Source organism: Lissotriton helveticus, chromosome 3_1, assembly GCF_964261635.1.
Source record: "Lissotriton helveticus chromosome 3_1, aLisHel1.1, whole genome shotgun sequence".
Lineage (NCBI taxonomy): Eukaryota > Metazoa > Chordata > Amphibia > Caudata > Salamandridae > Lissotriton > Lissotriton helveticus.
In genome coordinates this window covers 1,102,363,313-1,102,380,927 of record NC_136061.1, presented here as the reverse complement: position 1 = coordinate 1,102,380,927, position 17,615 = coordinate 1,102,363,313, and the positions used below count along the sequence as shown (strand labels likewise).

The 17,615-nt window shown below is 52.1% G+C and overlaps 1 protein-coding gene across 15 annotated transcripts in view; it reads right to left on the bottom strand.

The window, feature by feature from the left end:
- BAZ2B (bromodomain adjacent to zinc finger domain 2B) overlaps positions 1 to 17,615 on the bottom strand; it is a 1,221,971-nt gene that overhangs the window by 119,675 nt on the left and 1,084,681 nt on the right. The gene's annotated exons all lie outside the window — the stretch shown is intronic.

The window sequence follows — 17,615 nt, the reverse complement described above, 5'->3', positions numbered from 1 at the left end:
TGGAGGGACGCCTGGCTGCCAGAATCACAGTACAAACTTCAGGAGACAAGTCAAATGGCCTCAACTGTCGCCGCTCAATCTCCAAGCATGGAGGTGGAGACTGGACAGGTTCGGGTGGAGGACCGTCCCCTGCTGCTGCGACAGAAGGTCCTCCTGAAGAGGCAGACGAATCGGGTGATCGACAACATGCTGAGTAGCTCTGGATACCATTATATTCGTGCCCAGTCCGGAGCCACAAGGTTAACTTGGGCCCGGTCGCGCCTGATCTTCTTCAGCACTCTGGGCAGAAGTGGTATAGGCGGAAAGGCGTACAACAGACCGCAGCTCCACTCGCGACAAAAAGCGTCTCAGAGCGAGTGCCGCCTTGGAAATTCCAACGCGCAGAACTGATGACATTGCGCGTTCTCTTCTGTGGCGAATAGATATAACCAAGGCTCTCCCCACTGCTGAAAGAGGCCTTGCGCCACGTCCGAGTTCAGATGCCATTCGTAATCCATCATGCACCGACCGCTGAGTTCGTCCGCCCTGGCGTTCAGGGAACCTGCCAGGTGTTGAACCACCAGGGTCACGCCCTGATGTTCCAGCCACTGCCAGAGGCGCAGAGCCTCCTGGCATAGGGTCCACGACCCCACCCCGCCCTGTTTGTTGTCCGTGAACACCTGCACCACACTTCCCTGGACAGAGGGAAGGAATGCCTTCAGTGCAAACCGGATCGCCCGCAGCTCCAGAAGGTTGATATGGAGCCGGGACTCCGCTGGAGACCAGAGGCCTCTGATCTCCGCCTCTCCCATGTGGCCTCTCCATCCCAGGAGGGACGCATCAGTCACTGCTCTGTGCTCCGGTTGGGGAAGGGAGAGGGATCTGCCGCTGACCCAATCGCGGTCCGTGAGCCACCACTGCAACTGTCTTGCAGTGCCCGCCGAGATCAAGACATGGTCGGACAAGTTGCCCTGATGCTGGGCCCACTGAAACTTCAGGTCGCACTGCAGAGCCCGCATCCGCCACCAGGCGTGATGCACCAGAAGGATGCAGGAGGCCATCAGCCCCAGAAGCCGCAGCGTCAACCTGACCGATACTCGGGATAAAGGCTGAAAGATCGGAATCAGAGCCTGAATATCCCGAACCCGCTGTTCAGGAGGAGAAACCCGAAACTGCGCCGAGTCTAGAACCGCGCCGAGTCTATAACCGCTCCAATGAAGAGGAGCTTCTGAGAGGGGCACAGGTGTGACTTTGGCACATTGATGGAGAACCCCAGCAGGTGCAGGAGGTCGGCCATAGTCTGGAGGATGCTGACGACTGTCTGGGGCGAGCCCGCCTTCAACAACCAGTCGTCGAGGTAGGGGAAGACTGAAACCCCTAACCTGCGCAGATGAGCTGCGACCATCGCCATCACTTTCGTGAACACCGGTGAGGCGCTGGTAAGGCCGAACGGGAGCACGGTAAACAAAGTGCTTGTGGCCTACCGTGAACCGCAGGTAATGCCGGTGGGCCGGCAGGACGGGGATGTGAAAATAAGCGTCCTGCAAGTCCAACGCTACCATCCAGTCTCCAGAGTCTAGGACAGCTAAGACCTGAGCCAATGTCAGCATCTTGAACTTCTCCTTCCGGAGGAAGCCGTTGACGTTCCGTAGGTCCAAGATAGGGCGTAGGCCCCTTTTGCCCTTCTTGGGTACCAGAAAGTAGTGGGAGTAACAACCACACCCTACTTCTGGCCCAGGAACGCGCTCGATGGCCCCCTTGGCCAGGAGGGCCGTAACTTCCTCTTGTAGAAGTTTCAAGTGATCCCCCGACACGTGGTGGTACTGCGGTGGCATGGCTGGAGGGCACGCCTCAAAGGGGAGGGAGTAGCCCCTTCAGACGATTTGCAGCACCCACCTGTCCGATGTGACAGGGCGCCAGTGGTGGTGGTGATGGCGGACCCTGATTCCCACTGGCGTCACATGGGCCCGAAAGCACGGACTAGGAGGGTTTTGAGGCGGATGCAGCAGGGGTAGGTGTGTACTGGCCTCACCGTTGTCCCCGACCGCCGCCACGGCGGTTTCCACGTCCGCCATCGCGCTGGATGGTAGTCTGCGGCCTGTGGCTGGCAGGACGTGTGGGGGCGCCCCTTCCTTGGCCACGAAAGGGGCAAAAGGCAGCCGTTTGCTGCGCGGGGCCGAGAGGCCCAAGGACTTGGCCGTACCCTGGAGTCCTTAAAGCGCTCAAGCGCATGGTCTGCCTTGTCGTCGAAGAGGCGACGGCCATCGAACGGCATGTCCATAAAGGTGTTTTGGACATCAGCCGAATAGTTGGCTGACCTCAACCAGGCGTGGCGACGAATCGCCACCGTCGTTGCCATCGCTCTGCCCAGTGAGTCTGTGGTATCCAGCCCACACTTGATGGAATACCGTGCTGCATCTCGACCCTCCGCAAGGGCTTGGGCGAGTTTAGTCCAGACCTCCTCCGGACATTGTTGCAGCACGTCCGCGACCATGTCCCACAGAGAGTGGGTGCAGCGGCCCAAGAGGCATGCGGTGTTGACTGACCGCAATCCCAAACTCAGGGAGGAGAATACCTTCTTCCCGTATTGCTCATACCTCTTGGATTCCCGATCGGGGGGAGCCAACGGGAATGCGGTCTGGGAGTTAGAGGCCTGGATGACCAGGCTCTCGGGAGTGGGGTGGGTGGACAGGAAGCAAGGGTCGCCCGGAGCCGGACGGTGGCCACGTTCCTGTCTACAGGCGGACCTGTAGCGGGCTTGGACCAAGTGCCTAGAAGAAGGTCCGACAAGGCCTCATTAAAAGGCAGCAGAGGCTCGGCCGAGCTTGTCTGCGGTTTAAGGACCGCTGTGAGGAGGTTAGTCCTCACACCCGCGACGGGGAGCTCAAGGCCCAAGGCCTTGGCAGCCTGCGTCAGCACCACACTATAGGCAGCCCCCTCCTCCGTAGCCACGGTAGGAAGGGAGACAAAACCAGTGTCGGGCGAAGTGTCCAGACCACTGGCCTCCCCAAGCTCACCTGTCCAGTCCTGAAAAGACTGACACTCACGTGTCAGAGGGTCGTCTGACCCCTCCCAATCCCCCTCGTCACCCATAGCCTGATACTCAGGCTCAAAGGACGGGCCGGGCCGTAGAAGTAAAATTCTCCCATCAGCGTCGAGAGCGGCGCCGATCCGGCATCGAGGGTAGGACCGGGGACGGCGTCGTCCTGGGACGGCGCTGGGGGCCGGCGCCGGCGACGTCGTGAGGTCGACTGGCGGCAACCCGGATCCGGAGGGGCCCTGCGGCGTCGGGACCTAAGTCGCCGATGGCGTCGGAGCCGAAGCACCCAACAGCGCCGGGGCCGAAGCACCCGGCCCGCTGGGGGACCCAGTCGGGGCCGCTTGGCCCGAAGGCACCGCGGAACCCGATGTAGGAGTGAGCGACCTCATGGCTGAGAGGAAGACCTCCATCTCCTCCGGCCTCGCGTGCTGCCCGGGACCAGCGGGTATGGAGCAGGCCGCGACGCCTGCGGCATAGGCGGAGCCGCGAGGGCGGTGTCGCCCGAACCCCTGGCCGCGGCAGGGGGAGTCAGAAGAGCGATGTCGTCTCTTCGATTTCTTGTGCCTCTTACCTGAGGACTTCGAGCCCGAAGACTAATGAAGACTCCCGGAACTGTGGTGACTACGGCACCGCGACCGGTCCTTCTACCTCCTTCCGGACCGGGACCTCGAGCGGCGCGGGGCTGACTGCCGGAGCTCGAGTCGCTTGCGGGACCGCTCCCGTCTAGCTTTAGACGTCAGGGCCCGGCAGTCGGAGCAGGACTTGTCGTCGTGGTCTGGGCCCAGACAGTGAAGACACCGGCGATGGGGGTCGGTAACTGACATCAGTCGGTTGCAATCGACGCAGGGTTTGAACCCGGGCATCCCTACCGGCACCGTCGGAGTCGAGAGACTCAAAAGATGATCAAAAAGGAGCAAAAACGTTAGTCAAAAATTGACTAGGGTAAAACTTTTTCTGGATCGGCGCTTGCTGGCGCGGAAAAAAGAAGAACTGACGTCAGCGCGTGAGGGCGACGTCATCCCGGTGCCAACGACGGACGCGGAGCTGCAGACGACGCCTATCGACGAGCAAGGGTACTGCTTCGCAAAAAATTCCGGATCCAGTCTGACGCCTGGGGATATTCTAAGGTAAGGAATCTAATACTAACCTGTTTCTTTTAGATACCCTCATACTAGATCATCTTGGACTAGATGAAGAAGCTTATAGGGTAAGATTCCGACGAGAAAATGGAACCCAAGGAGAGAACCCCAAGACATTATTCTTTCGATTAAAAGTGTTGGATTCCACTGGCCCAAACACTGCAGGAACGATGTATGACCAAATCCACTACCCCAACTCATATGCCTCCCATGAGGTAAAGAACCATGAGAGGACACCTGAGCCCAGGGCAGGGGACAGGAAGACAAACGAAAGGGACGTCAAAAAAAGGCTTCACCCCTGAGCTGGACTGGACAATGATACTCGACCACCACCTCCACGCTTCTGTACCTACGGGGAACAATATACACACAATTACTTCTGTGTCCTACTCTGATGTGTACCCCTTATTCTCCCAATCCCATAACCACACTCCACCATGTAATGACAAGACCCCTCCTTACTTGGAATTTGTACAGGATCAGCCTCGGGAGGTCTTTGGCAGCAGGAAGGATAAAAATTCCACTATCGTAAGAGCTTCCAGTTCCAGAAAGAGGTAGGAAATAAGGGGACTGCACTCGAGGACGCTTTCCGCCAAAAACGGGTTTTTTAGGGGGAAAAAGCCATTGAACTCGGCATAAAAAACCCCCAAACTATTGTCCTTGTACGTGTTTACAGTCTTTGAACGGGGGGGGGAGCACAAACAACAAACAAATCCCTCTTCCGGGATCAGCAGCTTCTCCGTGGTCTCAGCGCGGCTGAAAGCGACCAAGCGGCACACAAAGAGGCGGACTGCCTACAACAAACGCGGAAGTAGAGGGTGCTGCTCGGAATCCACACAGCTAACTCTCCAAAACGCCAGCTGGAGTCTCTCAGAGCACAAACTGACTCTCCTCCCGAGGGGCCGTCATTCGAGGGGACTGGAGCCCCAGTTACCCTCGATAAGCAACAAAACACAACAGCACTAAGTATTCTAAAAAAAACGAAGGAAAAGAAGGAGGGGGGGGGTGGGATGCAGAATTCCCATAAGATGAACCCAACAACAGGAATAAAACGAAACAACCAGGGAAGGGAAAGGGCAAGGCAAAAATAGAACCAATGACTCAGAGGGGATCTTGTGACAAAGGAACACGAGCCCGTGAACCCAAATCTCTCTAACAGCTAGAACTCACAACCCAGCACCTGGAACCCAAAGCTAAAAGATACCAAGCACTGATTCAAAGAAGGGGCGGTTCTTTTATCCCCTCAAGGCTGATCATGTGATGGTGGAGTATGGCCATAGAAGACAGACTAGACCTATTCCCTAACAGTATCTCCCCCCAATGGTCCTCCCCACCGGACGGGGTTTGGAGGGGTGGTGTCTATGGAACAGACGAACCAGCCGTGGCGCATGCACACTACCCGCTGGCTCCCATGTCCGATCCTCAGGTGTATATCCCTTCCAATCCACAAGGTAGAAGAGACGACCTCTCCTCCGCTTGGAATCCATTATAGCCTGAACCTCAAACTCCTCTTCCCCATCGATTAACAAGGGAGGGGGTGGTGGCAGAACCTGTGTTGATGGTATATAGGGCTTCAACAGTGACGTATGAAACACCGGATGGACCTTGTAATCATCAGGCAAAACAAGCTTCATGGCCACAGGATTAATCACCTGCATAATGGCAAACGGCCCCACAAACCTAGGCTGTAATTTACAAGACCCCTGCAACTTAAGGTTGCGTGAAGCTAGCCATACCCGATCACCCACCTTATAGGATGGAGCAGGGACTCTATGTTTATCTGCCTGAGCCGTCATGGTGACTTTGGTTGCCTGTAATTGTTCTCGTGCTCTATCCCATATTCCACCCAAGGACTTACAAACATCGTCTATGGCTGGCACGCGCCCAGTAGGCTGAATGGCTAAGGCCCTAGGATGGTAACCCAAGGAACAAAAAAAAGGAGTCATACCCACTGCGGAATGCAGGCTGTTATTATAGGCAAACTCCGCAATGGGAAGAGCCACCATCCAGTCACAAGACAATGACGACACAAGACACCTCAAGTATTGCTCCATAGTCTGGTTCGTCCGTTCAGTCTGACCATCTGATTGCGGGTGGTACGCTGATGACAAACGAATTTCTATTTTCAGCACTGAACACAACTCCGTCCAAAAATGGGACACGAATTGTGCTCCTCTGTCAGAAACAATCGCAGATGGCAACCCATGGAACCTAACTATGGATGACATAAAAACCAAAGCCATCTCCCTGGCAGTAGGAACCTTGGGTAACGGGATGAAATGTGCCATTTTTGTGAACAGATCTACTACCACCATTATAGCGGTATGCCCTGACACAGGAGGCAGATCCGTCACAAAATCCATACTAATGGTATGCCAAGGAGCAGGAGGGACCTCTAAGGGCTGCAACAGACCAGATGGCTTGCTATGGGTAGGTTTGCTAGTGGCACAAACGGGACACGCTGCCACGTAACACTGTATATCCTTGATCAGCGAGTCCCACCAAAACCATCGCAAACACATCTCCCTCGTCTTGTGCACCCCCGGATGTGCTACCAGCGAGGAGGAATGACACCACTCCAATACCGTCTTCCTCAAGGCAGGGGGAACAAACAAATGGTTTCCATGATACAACAGCCCATCCTGCATCAATACCTGGGGTAGAGCCATCCAAGGGGCCAAATCCGACTGTCGTAATTGCCCTTTGATTAGAGAGGGGAAGTCCTCAGTGTGTGTAACCCCTACAATCCTCTCTTCACTGATCATAGGTCTATCCTCTTTCACTCGTCCCTCCTCCCTACTCTCCACATGGATCCTAGAAAGGGCATCAGATTTTATCTGCTGTGCGGCGGGTCGATAGGTTATGACAAAGTCATACTCGTTAAAAAACAAGACCCACCGCATTTGGCGAGGTGTTAACGCCCGGGCAGAGCGAAAGAATTCAAGATTCTTATGATCTGTATAGATCGTGACCGTGTGTCTAGAGCCCCAGAGATAATGACGCCACTCCTCAAATGACAATTTCACCGCCAGCAGCTCCCTCTCAGCCACCGTGTAATTACGCTCTGCAGGCAACAGGGTCTTAGAAAAAAAGGCAATGGGGTGCATCAGACCAGTTTCAGCATCCCTTTGGGACAACACCCCTTCCACTGCACACAATGAGGCATCCGTTTCCACAAAAAACGGTAAGGCAGTATCGGGATGCACCAAAACAGGTGCCGAGGTAAAGGATCGTAGCAAATGATGAAAAGCATCCTGAACTTCAGTGGACCAGACAAAGGGAACCCCCTTCCTCAACAATCGGGTCATAGGAGATACGATATCAGAGAAATGGGGGATGAAGCGCCGATAGAAATTGGCGAACCCCAGAAGGGCCTGGATCTGCTTGACAGTAGATGGTATGGGCCAGGTAATAATAGCCTCTATCTTTCTAGGGTCCATTCGAATGCCCTCTGCTGTGATGATAAACCCCAGGAATTCTACCTTATGTGCCGAACTGGCATTTCTCCAATTTGGCATACAGATGATGGTCCTGTAACTTCTGTAACACCTTCGATACATGTTCTTGGTGTTCAGCCCCCGTCTCTGAGAAAATCAATATGTCGTCTAAATAGACGATAACACTTCTGTCCAGATATTCCCGGAGAACCTCATTAATGAAGTATTGGAAGGCGGCTGGCGCGTTGCATAAGCCAAATGGCATCACGCAATACTCGAATAGGCCGAATTTGGTCTTAAACGCCGTCTTCCATTCATCCCCGGGTCGGACTCGAATGAGATGGTAAGCACCCCGCAAATCCAATTTGGTAAATATGGTTGCTTTGCGGAGCTGGTCCAACAACACGGGGATAAGTGGAAGAGGGTACCTATTCTTCACGGTAGCCTTATTCAGAGCCCTGTAGTCCACACATGCCCTCAATGTCCCTTCCTTCTTCGGAATGAAGAAGATCGCTGATGACACAGGCGAACAAGAGGGACGAATAAATCCCATCCTCAACATCTCCTCTAAGTACTCCTTGAGATGTAACTCCTCTGGTTCAGAGAGCGCATATATGCGACAAGAAGGCAAAGGGACACCAGGTATCAAATCGATTTTACAGTCAAAAGACCGGTGTGGAGGGAGACCCTGTGCCTTGACCGTATCAAAAACACCCCGAAAGGCGGAATACTGAGAGGGAACCGACATCACCTCCACCCCAGCACAAGACAAAGGAGGAATCCGTTCGCTAGCCTCCCTGTAACAATGTGTGAGGCAATGCTTGGAATCTAGAGTCACCAAACGTTGCACCCAGTCAATCTTAGGGTTATGTTCCTGGAGCCAGGGGACTCCTAACACCAAACCAAAAGAAGGGGCGTCAATAAGGTCAAAGACCACTGACTCCGAGTGACCATTCTCCCACAACAACGTCACTGGTTCTGTCTGGCGTGTAATGGAACCCAAGGTTAGTTCTGTCCCGTCGATGGATCTCACAGGCTCTGGTTGTCTTTTGTATTGACATGGGATTTCTAACTTTTCCGCCAACGAGATGTCGATGAAATTCCCAGTAGCCCCGGAATCCAACAAAACAGACACGGGTACACGCCTACTCCCATCCAGCAAGAGTTGTGCCGGAATAATGAAATGTCTTGGCACCTGATCTATCACACCCAGAACCTCATAGGTCCCCCCCGCTCCTCTGCTCATGGCTTGACTACGGTCCACCTGTACACATGCTACCTTTTTACTGAATGCCTGTCCAGAGGGTTTAACAGGACACTCTCGAGAAAAGTGGCCCCCTTGTCCACAATACAGACATAGGTTCAGTTCCCTCCTCCTTTTCTTCTCTTCCATGGTTAACGGGCCTCTTACCCCCCCTATCTCCATAGGCTCAGGAGCAGGCTTATGTTCCCCAGAGGGTTTTGTTTCCAATTTTGTATAACTCCTCCAAGGTCCCTGAAACCGACTGCGGTCACCACGCCTCTCAGTCAACCTATGATTTAACTTCACCACCAGATCTATAAAGGCAGCACAGTCGTCTGGAGGATCAACCACCTGAGATACCACATCCTTCAGTTCGTCACACAAACCCTGATAAAACAAGGAGGTTCTTTTGTCTGTGGGCCAATGTGTCTCTGACACCAACCTATTGAATGCTGAAACATAGGTTAGCAAATCCTGTTTGCCCTGTCTTAACTTGAGGAGCTCCGCATCGCTTGCCTGCATAAAAGCATGTTTAGCAAACAGGCCTCTCATTAATTCTTCAAACGCCAAGTAATTGTGCAATACCGGATCATCACCTTCCACAAGAGGGATAGCCCACTGAGCCGCAGTGCCAGCCAAATACGATATTGTAAAAGCTACTTTAGCCTTATCATCCGGAAAAGCGGTTGGCCTGCACATAAAATGCAGTTGGCATTGAGCCATAAAGGTCCCATACTTATTGCTGTCTCCCATAAACCTCTCAGGGGGGGGCCAAGGGAACAGGAACAGGCGTAGTAACAGTAACTGCTACAGGGGCTCCCCCCTCCGCTCTCCGACCCGTCCCGCCTCCGTACTGAAATGTGGCTGGTTGGATGACAGGACCATGTCCCCTATCTCTCAACTGTTCTCTGGCCTTCACGGCCCCTAGCTCCTGTTTAAGTCCTGCGTTCTCCTGTTGTAAGTCCTGTACCTGAGCCTGCAAGGCAGCTACAGCCCCCACTATGTCCTGCATAGTAGGCGCCCGTTCGGCTCCCCCCAAGGGACCACCCAAGTCCTCGTCCATACCTCGTCCGGGCAGTGTATTAAATCGTGGGCTTGGTATTCTGTTGGATTCCACTGGCCCAAACACTGCAGGAACGATGTATGACCAAATCCACTACCCCGACTCATATGCCTCCCATGAGGTAAAGAACCATGAGAGGACACCTGAGCCCAGGGCAGGGGACAGGAAGACAAACGAAAGGGACGTCAAAAAAAGGCTTCACCCCTGAGCTGGACTGGACAATGATACTCGACCACCACCTCCACGCTTCTGTACCTACGGGGAACAATATACACACAATTACTTCTGTGTCCTACTCCGATGTGTACCCCTTATTCTCCCAATCCCATAACCACACTCCACCATGTAATGACAAGACCCCTCCTTACTTGGAATTTGTACAGGATCAGCCTCGGGAGGTCTTTGGCAGCAGGAAGGATAAAAATTCCACTATCGTAAGAGCTTCCAGTTCCAGAAAGAGGTAGGAAATAAGGGGACTGCACTCGAGGACGTTTTCCGCCAAAAACGGGTTTTTTAGGGGGAAAAAGCCATTGAACTCGGCATAAAAAAAACCCAAACTATTGTCCTTGTACGTGTTTACAGTCTTTGAACGGGGAGGGGAGCACAAACAACAAACGAATCCCTCTTCCGGGATCAGCAGCTTCTCCGTGGTCTCAGCGCGGCTGAAAGCGACCAAGCGGCACACAAAGAGGCGGACTGCCTACAACAAACGCGGAAGTAGAGGGTGCTGCTCGGAATCCACGCAGCTAACTCTCCAAAACGCCAGCTGGAGTCTCTCAGAGCACAAACTGACTCTCCTCCCGAGGGGCCGTCATTCGAGGGGACTGGAGCCCCAGTTACCCTCGATAAGCAACAAAACACAACAGCACTAAGTATTCTAAAAAAAACGAAGGAAAAGAAGGAGGGGGGGGTGGGATGCAGAATTCCCATAAGATGAACCCAACAACAGGAATAAAACGAAACAACCAGGGAAGGGAAAGGGCAAGGCAAAAATAGAACCAATGACTCAGAGGGGATCTTGTGACAAAGGAACACAAGCCCGTGAACCCAAATCTCTCTAACAGCTAGAACTCACAACCCAGCACCTGGAACCCAAAGCTAAAAGATACCAAGCACTGAATCAAAGAAGGGGCGGTTCTTTTATCCCCTCAAGGCCGATCATGTGATGGTGGAGTATGGCCATAGAAGACAGACTAGACCTATTCCCTAACAAAAAGCAGCCGCAGACAAATGGCTGCACCCAGAAAGCCGAACTAAGGATGAAATAATGGATAGCATATACCTTGAACAATTTATGGAAGCGCTGCCTTATGGAACGCAACACTGGTTGAGGCAGCACACGGGGCTAAACCCTGCCCAAGCTATAGAAATGGCAGCAAACTACTCAAGGGCTCAACCCCGGGGTGGGCCATGGGAGGGGGAAAAGACCACCAAAACCCCCTCAGCACAAAAAACGGACAAGAAACCTAAATCTGTTGTGGAAACAGGAAGAGTACGCCCGTATAAAATAGAGGTTCCCCCTCTGAAAACGCTTCAATGCTATGAATGTGGTGAATGGGGCCCTATTGCTTGCCTTTGCCCCAGACGAAAGCCCCCAGAAGAGCCTATGGAAGTTGGATAGGTCCCCAGAGCTGTGATGTATTCCTCCGAGATGGGGACATCCTTTTACGTACTTGTCGCCGTGAATAAGAAAACCATAAGAGCCTTACTAGATTCAGGCTGCAGGCAGTCTGTTATGCAAAGTTCCCTAGTCCTATCAGGTCAATTCCTACCCGGGCAAGTAGTGCACATCCGGTGTGTGCATGGGGATATAAAACCGTATCCTGTAGCAATGGTAACTCTGTATCCCTCGGGTAGGCCTCCCTGTAAAGTAAAGGTAGGAGTTATTGAATCCCTCCCAGAAGACCTGATAATAGGGGTGGACAATCCCGACTTTATGACTATGTTTAAATTAGAAATGAAGGACGCCCCAAAAGGAAAGGAAAGCCTTGTCCCTGCCCTGGTGGCAGCGGAACCCTGGGTGTTGGACCGTAATTTCAAATTTACCCAAGCCAATGATGCCTCCCTGTTTAATGCCTGGGAAATGGCTCATGTAGGCCAGTCCAGTACTATTGTCTCCTTCCCAAGGTTCATTATTGAAAACGAGTTACTACATAGAGAAGGTAAAACACATGACCCAAAACAGTTGTTAGTACCCAAACCCTTCAGGGAACAAATTCTATACTACGCACACACGCATTTAACAGCCGGTCACTCAGGAGCAGAAAAAACCTTACAAAACATTCTGAAAAACTTTTACTGGCCTGGTATATACAAAGAGGCTTCTGAGTTTTGTAAAACGTGTGAGGTATGTCACAAACAAAAACTTAAGCAAGCCACTGGCTGTACCCCTTCAACCCCTCCCTATTATAGGGACTCCATTCGAACGGGTGGGAATGGATCTAATCGGGCCACTCCCTAGAACAGTTAAAGGCAACATGTATGCCTTGGTTATAGTGGACTACAGCACGAGGTTCCCTGAGGCCTTCGCCCAAAAAGCACCCACCACCAAGAATATAGCTGAAAAATTCATAGAGTTGTTTTCCAGGGTGGGGTTCCCGAAAGAAATATTAACAGACCAGGGAACCCCATTCGTTTCCCGTCTCATGCGCGAAGTCTGTAAAACACTGAACATTCAGCAAATCTGGACCTCGGCCTACCATCCCCAGACAGATAGTCTGGTCGAAAGGTACAATCGTTCTTTAAAGACCACCCTACACAAAATGTTGTCTTTAGAAAATAAAGACTAGGATTTGCTATTGCGCCTTTGGCCCTTTACATACTCAGAGCGCAAACCCAAAGCAGTACGGGGTATTCCGCTTTCGAGCGACAACCAAGAACATTACTAGAGATAACTAGGGAGGCCTGGGAAAACGAGGATAGGGAAGAACAAAGGTCTATACTGGAATATACCCAAATGTTAAGAAGCAAGTTGGGTAAGTTAAGAGACCTGGCCTACTCTAATTTGGAGAAAAGCCAAAAGAGACAAGCTGGCTATTACAATAGAGGGAAGAAATGGAGACATATGGAAAAGGGAGACTGGACCCTCGTTAAGTTGCCTTCCTCCGGTAAGAAGTTTCACACGAAGTGGACGGGGCCTTACAAGGTCATCGAAACTTTGGGTAACACCACCTACAGAGTACAGATATCGCCATCAAGGATCCAATGTTTTCATATCAACCTTCTAAAAAAGTGGTTGGGTCCCTTTCCAAAACCAGCACAGTTTGGTCTGCCAACTACAGAAGAAACCTCTACCCCAAATCAATTACCCATGAATGAGGAGTTGACTCCTGAGAAGAAAGAAGACCTTCAGGCAGCCCTGCAAGCCTTCGCCCCGATGTTCTCTGATCAACCAGGCCGTACCAACCTTATCGAACATCGGATTGAAACAGAAAAAGGTGCGCAAATCAAATTAAGACCCTATCGAATACCCACGGCCAGAAGATTATATGTCAGGCACGAGGTACAGGAAATGTTAAAACTGGGAGTGATACACTCGTCCCGAAGCAGCTGGTCATCCCCTATTGTCATGATACCTAAGCCAGATGGGTCCCCCAGGTTCTGTATGGACTTTCGTGCCCTAAATGCTATCTCTTCATGTGATGCGTACCCTATACCTAGGGTAGATGAATTGATCGAAAAGATCGGAGAGGCCAAATATATAACAACGCTAGACCTAACGAAAGGATACTAGCAGGTACCTCTCCGTGAAGAAGACAAACATAAAACAGCCTTTTCCACCGATGACGGACTTTATGAGTTTAACGTCTTGCCGTTTGGGCTCCATGGAGCCCCGGCAACTTTCCAGAGGTTGATGAATGAGATCTTGCGGCCGTATACGAACTTTTGTTCCGTATACTTAGACGGCATTGTGATTTTCAGTACCTCATGGCCGACCATATTAAGCACCTCCAAAACATTCTGTCGGCGCTGAAAGCCGCTGGACTGCATGTCAATGCAAAGAAATCAAGGGCCGCATTCCGGACAGTGAAATACCTGGGGTACATGCTAGGGGACGGAGTAATTGCGCCTCAAGAGGAGAAGGTCAAGGCAATAGTAAACGCCCTGTTCCCATCCTCAAAAAAAGAAGTAAGAGCTTTTATAGGGCTAATCGGACATTACAGAAGATTTTTACCTAACTTTGCAGAGACAACTTCTCCTTAAAAAAACCACTAGTAAGACCGAAATCCAGCAGCCCTCAGAGTCCGCCCGACAGGCATTTACCAATCTAAAACAGGCCATCACCACTAGTCCAGTACTGATATCCCCGAATTTTGAGAAACCTTTTCTTCTAGCCACAGACGCCTCAGATACAGGCTTAGGAGCCGTACTTCCCAGATCTAGTCTCCGGTCCCTTTCTCCTACCCCAGATAGGGGAGGACGGATTAGAACACCCCCTTTTATACATCAGTAGAAAGTTGCACCCTCGAGAGACCCGGTACCAAACCATAGAAAGAGAGTGTCTAGCTATGCGATGGGCAGTGGACAAGTTAAACTATTATTTGGAAGGGAAACCCTTTGTCCTATATACAGACCATGCTCCACTACAGTGGATGTACAGAAACAAATCCCAGAATCCTAGAGTTCTTCGATGGTTTTTATTTTTGCAGCCCTATTCCATGATCATTAAGCATAAAAAAGGACAAGACAATAGCAATGCAGACTTTCTGTCCCGCTCTTCGGTTCTCCCCGATCGGGAGAAACCAGGGAGGGAAGGAGAGTAGCAGGGAGACCCCGATGGAGGTAATTAAGGCTCCCTCAATGGACTGGTGGGTCGCTGACACCTCAACTCTCCCCTCTTTCGAATCCACCCAGAATGACTGGAATTCGGACACGGAGCCGCTCTGGGGACGCCTAACAGAAGATGACGGGGATTATGCCTTTAAGGGGGTGTGTACCGAGCTGGAGGAACATCCCTGGTATGACGTAGGAACCTGCCGGTTGGAGAAAAAGGAGGAAGCCCTGGACTCCGTGTGTGACGACACCGAGAAGGAAGCGAGAGAAGAGTGCCGAGGACGTGAGCCAGAGGAAGGAGGACGCGAAGCCGAGCGAAAAAGGAAAGAAGCTGAAGAGGAGGACACGCCTGAAGGCCAACGTTCCCGCAAGCCGCTCAGCCAGACTCACGGAGAAGTGTGGCTCTCCCAGGTACGACAGAGGGTGTCGAGCTGGGTTGGGAGGCGGGGCGGGTCTGAGAAGAGGTAGTGCCGCTGTAAATATTCAAAAGCACAATCCCTGTGACTCCTCGCACCATTCTCTTTGTCCCCCCTCCTATTTGCACCCCCTTCACGTCAGTGCACTTGAGACGGTCCACCTATTGTATAGTCTCACCAAAGCACCGGTGTTTCCCTCACTCCCATGGCTCCTTGGCATACGAGTAATCAGACGGATACCTGATTGTTCCACTCTGTTTTTGTTTCTCCCACACACATGGTACGGAGGGAACGTCCTACAACTCAAGGACTTCTGCCTTGGTACGAATAGCCACAGAGGAAGCAGCCCTCAGAAGCGGGCCCAAAACCCCAAGGCCATGACGGATCCTGCTGCGCCCACTCGGGAAAGACTCACAACAAAGAAAAAGAAGTCAGTTACAAAAATAAAACCTTACCTTCCCAGATCTAGTCTCCGGTCCCTTTCTCCTACCCCGCCACAGTTAGGCATCGTCGGTTTGGGCACACAAAGCCGCGGGGCGTCGGGGGCAGGGGCGCCTTTTGGAGTTGGATCTTCTTACCAGCTCCGGGTCGCAGTTAGAAGGGCTTCTGGATTTAGACTGCAGGCGTCGGCTGGAGGCAGGTCAGGGGTTGCCGGATCTCGGTTCAGGATCGCCGGGGTGACCTCCTCGCGGTGTTTTTCCACCAGAGCTCGGGCCGGGTTCGGCGAGTGCAGAGTGGGCTGGATTTGCGGTCTCCAGCTGCTGCCAGAGGTTGCAGTTGAACGAATCCGGTGTTCACGGGAGAAGCAGTCTTTGGAAGTAAAGGCAGGCAGGTCCTCCAGGGTTTTTAAGGTTGCTGGCTGCAGGACACACCGGGATGTTGCAGGAGCAGGTTCGAGGAGAGACAGACCTGTAGGGCTGGGGCCAAGTAAGTGGGCGTCTTCCTCTTGTTAGCTGGCTGCACTGCTGCTCGGTCCTTCTTCTTTTCTTGTTGTCAGGCTGGATCTGAGGAAGCAAGGTTCAGGGTACCCCTAAATACTAGATTTAGAGGTGTTACAGGTAGGTAGAGGGCAGAGACCAATGGTTTTCTGGGGTGGGGTGGGTATACCCCCTATTGTGCCACCCTCCAGTGGGAGGGGAGCACAATCCTGTCCCTGGTTGGTTGGGTCCCCCCATCCTCAAGATGGCGGGGACTCAGAGTTGTGTTTCACCTCGCCTCCCCCACCTGAGGGGTGGAGTTGGCAGAGGTGGGCACACCTCTCTCCCTAACTTGTTTTTCCCGCCGTTTCTCCCACCCAAAGTGGGGGGCAGAACCAGTGGGGACCAGTTGCTGAAAGCAGCAAGCGGTCTGGGGAAGCTCAGAAAGGCGGCATGCATGCCTTTGAAGCTTCCCCTTCATGAACCCTGTCCATCCTGGGGCAGGAGACTTGGCACCTCGTCCCAGGATGTGCATTGTTTCAGGGCCCCGAGAGCAGCAGGCTCTCGACCCAGGGGTTCAGAAACATGTCTGTTGATAGCAGCCTAAGCAGCCACTCAGTCAGGACACTGGAGCTGGGTTCGTTTTCAGGGGGCATCTCTGAGATACCCTCAGTGTGCATTTTTTCATTAAATACCACACTGGCATCAGTGTGGGTTTAATGTGCTGCGAAGTTTGATGCCAAACTTCTCAGTTTTCAGTGAAGCCATTATGGTGCTGTGGAGTCTGTAATGACAAACTCCCAGCACCATATACTCTTAATGGGAGCACTGCACTTACAATGTCTAAGAATGGACTTATACACTGTAAGGGTACAGGGCTTATGCACCAGTACCCTCACAACTGGTATAGTGTACCCGACTAGAGGGGTGACTGATCTATGCCAGGGCAGTGGGTTGTAGGCATGGCACACAGGGATGTGTGCCATGTTGACTCTTCACTTTGTTCTGCACCAAAACACGCAGCCTGCAAATGCAGTGTGCGAGTGTAGTGGGACAGGACCTTTAAGGGTGGCACAATAAGCGCAGCAGCCCTTAGAGGCCTTCTCTGGTCACAGTGACTTGGGTACCTGTGGTACCATTTACCAGTGGTTGACCTGTGGCCAGAGATGCCATTTGGGTTTGTTTTGGCAAAGAACACAGGCCCTAGGAACCTGATTGGCGGGTACCCAGGGCACACTAAGTAAAAGTGCATCAGTAGTCTGGCAAAAAGTGTGTGGGGGGTGGTTACTGCAACAGAAATCCACTTTCCTACAGACATTTTGTAGAGTATAGTTTTATGTGTTAAATGTTGCAAGTGGTAAACTTGGCATGCATTGCATTCTTCAATAATCTGTGCTCAAAAGTTGCAAAAAGTGCAAGTTAAAGCAACCACTTATGACTAACACCAGGGTTGATAAAGGATACACATATCAGGCAAAGGAGAGTTTATACAGGCATCAGTGCAGTCTAATAAGCCTCAAGCCAAAGCATAATAAACCGAACATATGAACACGAATGATTCCTTATAGATGTATCCCATAAGTGTTTCATATTTCCAGTTTTTGCTTT